Below are 4,324 nucleotides of genomic sequence, written 5' to 3'. Positions count from 1 at the left end.
CTCTTACGCTCTAGGGAGGAACGGGAGTGTTTTTACTGTCATGAACTTGGCCATGTAATTGCTGACTGTCGTATGAGAAATCCGCCACCGCCCGTTCAACAACCAAAGGGGGTTGGATTGGTAAGCATAGTTTCTGGCTCTGTGAGTTATGCCGAACGTGTGTTTCTGACCTTCCCGGCCCCAGCTACAAACCATTAATTTCGAGTGGTCTAGTGTCACTAACCGGTGATCTAAAGCAGTGATTCTTAAACTAGGGGTCGCGACCCCAAATGGGGTCACCAATTATTTTCTGTATTCACTCTGAAATTATTATTATTATGCCAGGGGAAACAAAGGAAAATAATTGCCGTTAATCTACAAATCAGCACTGATGTAGCGCAGGGGAAGTCGTGTTCGTCAAACTATTATGTTTGAGTGGAACCGAGGCAAGCCCGTCAGCACAGCTCTATCAGCCAAGCTAACTAATCTCCTCGCTCAGTCGGATTGCCGCCAGCTGTCGGCCCATCAGCGTGGTTGAAGATGATGGGTTCGAGCTTGTTCTCCAGGCGGCCACAGGTGACCCATCTTACAAACTACCTGCGAGGCGAACTATCATGAGGAGAATACATGACCAGCACGCCACAGAGAAAGCCGCAAAAGATGAGAAGATGGTAGAGGCGACGTGTGTAGCACTGACTGGGGACCATTGGACATCTGTCAACAACGATAACTACCTCGGCGTTACTGTACACCTCATCAATGCCATCTGGGAACTTCACTCCTTCGCTTTAGGTAGGCTACGTTACGTAATTTTAACAGTGTTGGGCAAGCTACTTGGAAATTGTAGTGAGCTAAGCTATCAGTTACTCTATCATAAATAAAGCTTCACTACACAAAAGCTACCACCCAGTTAAATGTAACAAGCTAAGTTACACAAACACAGCAAAAGTAGTTCACTACAAAGGAAGCTACTTTAAGTTGCACTAATTTCAACATACATGTTTAAGTTTAACCAAATTTCATGCAAATGTGGGTTAAAATTTGGATTGAATCTGTGATTAATGAGAAGTATCAAAATTCCAAAGATAGGCCTACAAGTTCAATTATGTTGCAGGGATATTTTCTATACTACTGGCTGCGCTGTGTTTAGCCACAAAAATACCCCAGAAATAGTGGCCAAGCTACTTCATCAACCAAGAAGTTAATCTACTGAAAAGTTACTTGATTCAAGAAATAGTGAAACTACCACCAAGCTACTGAGAATTGTAGTTAGTTACTAGCTTAGCTACAAGTAGTGAAGCTACTGCCAAACACTGAATTTTAAATTACATAATTAAATTGAATTACTTATTAATTACCACGACACCACAAATTACCACCACAACATTATGTTTGCTTCTTGATGATTGCTAGTTGTTTGCTACTACTAGTGAACTTATTCTGATCTACTTTGTCTGTCCGTTAGGTGTGATGAAAACAGAGGAGCGTCACTTTGCAGAAGCGTGTGCCAGGCAGTTTCTCAACGTTGCTAATCAGTGGGGGATAACTGACAAAATCAGCACTATCGGAACAGACAGCGCTCCTAATATGGTGGCAGCAGGGAGGATAATGCCATTCGAGCATTTGCCCTGTGTTGCGCATGTTGTACAGAGAGATATTGCAATGTCACTTCGGGAAGGTGGTTTTGATGGTGCACTGGCCAAGTGCTGTAAAGTGGTCGTGGTTCAAACACAGTCCGGCCAACTCAGACGAGCTGAATGCCCAGCAAGCCTCCCTTGGACAAGATCAGGAGCAACTTGTGCAAGATGTTCCAACACGGTGGAATTCCACCCTTGAGATGATCAAGCGTGTGAGGCGCAACAGAGACTCACTGCACACAACGCTGTCTCAGCAGAAGCACAATCTGGCCCTCCCAACAAATGCTGAATATGAGAAGTTGGCTAAGCTAGAGAAACTGCTGGAGCCATGCAGGTATGGTCTACAAAGATAGCGTGTTCATGAATTGGCATACAAGTTATTTTAAATGTCACTTTGTATTTAAGAAACACGTGTCCTTAAATGTAATGTCATTAAGAACTTTAAAAATGTGTAATCTGAGTTAAATGAATTAGTCATTAATTATTTATTGCTCTGTTTCTGTCTGTGTGTGTGTGTGTGTCTGTCTGTGTAGGTACATCACTGAGCTCCTTGGTGGGGATAAGTATGTATCCTGCTCTGTGGTTCTACCTGCCCTGTGCCACCTCCAGCACGCGATGAAGATCTCAGATGATGATCCTGCCTATATTGTGCGATTCAAGGCTACCTTCACCAACCAGCGGAGGGAGAAAATTAACCTGGAATGGCTTAAGGCAGTGAACCCCAATTAGCGGCCCGCGGGCCAGATCCGGCCCACAGGAGCCAAATGTCCGGCCCGCGCTGACCCAGTGGCATTCACATGTAAAAAATAATAATAATAATAAATAAATTATTTTTTTTTGTTGTTGTTTACAGACTGATGTTATTTGCTACACATATTTAAAAAGTTTAAAACTAATGTCACATATTGTGGTATCACATTTTAAAGCTAACTAACTAAAATCTTCCTGTGTCTCTTAGAGAGGGAGGGAGAGTGGATGTGAAGACACACTGATCTGGATGGATGGCACCAGGCCCAATGCCCTGTTGAAGACACACTGTGCTGATGCTATTTAAGTTTTTATGTTTGGGGCTGCTGCACTGTGTGCGTGTTTGTTTGCTGGACGTTCCAGGGGCATTTTAATAAATTAATGGTAGGTTTTGGACAAATTTTGGACACATTATTGTGTGACTCCTAACACAGGGTATTTTCAACTACTACTAACAATTATAGTAATGATAATTAAAGCAAAATGTGCAGATAAAAATGGCAAATTAAAAAAATAAAACAATAACTCAGCCCTTGGCGTGGCATGCTTGACCAAATTTGGCCCTCTGGCAAAACTAATTGGGGAACCCTGGCTTAAGGTATGTCAGACTGACCAGAAGATAACTGCATTGTTTGACCATTATAGACTGTTAAGCCAGTAGATCGGTCAATGAATAGATGAATGGGTCATGAAGAAATACAAAGGTTGGATTTGGAAAGTGAAATTTTCATCAATCAATAATTATTATTTTTTTTTTCAAAGGTGCTCTAGATCCACGATTTAAGGACCTCAAGTGCTTGCCCAGAGCAGAGAGGAGCCAGTGTGGGCAAAGCTAAGTGAGTTGGTGAAGGGAGAAGAACCTGCTCTGCAGCCACTCGGGGAGGAGAACCCTGAGCCACCCAAGAAGAAAACAGCCCTGCTACTCATGGGATCAGACTCAGAATCAGATGAGGAGACACCAGAAGATAATACTGTGGAGAGGTACAAGGTAGAGCACAGTGCCAGTTTAGATCAGTGTCCACTGAAGTGGTGGTCGGAGCACACTGCTGTCTATTGTAAGATGGCCCACATTGCCCGTAAATACTTGGGGACTCCTGCCACAACTGTCCCATGCGAGAGACTTTTTTCTTTAGCAGGCCATATTGTGCAGAAGAGGAGATCTAGTTTGTCACCAGAAAATGTGAACAAGCTGGTCTGCCTGAGTGACTGGTGGAAGAAGGAGAAATAGAGCTTGGACTGATTGACACAAAGCTACTGACTGTAAACAGTTCATCATGACCTCTTATGTAGGCCTACAGTTCAAAATTCATGTTTAACTGAATAAACAGTTAGTAAACACAAGTATTTATTGAATATTATTTATTTTCATCACCTATTATCATAGTAGAACAGCTTTCTCAAGCAGTTTGTGATGCTTTTTGGAAACAGGAGATGAGCCCCTGGTCTAATGCGCCACCTGGCTTGAGAAACCCGACTTACTTTTAGTCATTATTTAGGTAGCACACACATATTATGAATGCCTTTGGCAGAATTCAAATGAGCCATTTTAATCTAGATTAATTCCAAGATTATAGTGAGATTAATCTAGATTTAAAAAAAAAAATGAATCTATGCCCACCACTAAAAATAATATTGGGGGAAAAAATCTGCCTTTTTCTTGTTTACACACAGTTAAGAGAAGAGAGAGAAAATATGTGATATAATATCTGGTTCAGCCTATGGGCTACTGGTCCGCTGATAGAAACAATGTAACTATCTGCTCCCACTACACAAACTCAACTTGTTCCCGCTATTTTAAGTAAAACAAAACAAAAATACATAGGTAGCCTACTAGCCAAAATGGACAGGTGGCTGCTTAAAAAATCGAACAAAAGCTCGAAAGTGCCATCTACCAGTGCGTCTACTCCTCCGCAATCCTCAGATGGGACAAGTCTACAGGCCGGTGAGAATAAAAAGGAACA

The 4,324-nt window shown here is 42.1% G+C and overlaps 1 pseudogene across 1 annotated transcript; it reads left to right on the top strand.

Annotated features, from left to right (window-relative positions):
- Positions 1-1,449: 1,449 nt before the first annotated feature.
- Positions 1,450-3,591, top strand: LOC311356225 (E3 SUMO-protein ligase ZBED1-like; annotated as a pseudogene). The gene is made up of 3 exons: positions 1,450-1,950; positions 2,150-2,330; positions 3,122-3,591. The product of its transcript is annotated as an E3 SUMO-protein ligase ZBED1-like (transcript).
- The last annotated feature ends 733 nt before the right edge of the window (positions 3,592-4,324 follow it).

Source organism: Micromesistius poutassou (genome assembly GCF_964030765.1).
Source record: "Micromesistius poutassou genome assembly, chromosome: 12".
Classification (NCBI taxonomy): domain Eukaryota; kingdom Metazoa; phylum Chordata; class Actinopteri; order Gadiformes; family Gadidae; genus Micromesistius; species Micromesistius poutassou.
The sequence above is the reverse complement of the archived record's forward strand: the minus strand, read 5'-3'. Positions and strand labels throughout refer to the sequence as shown.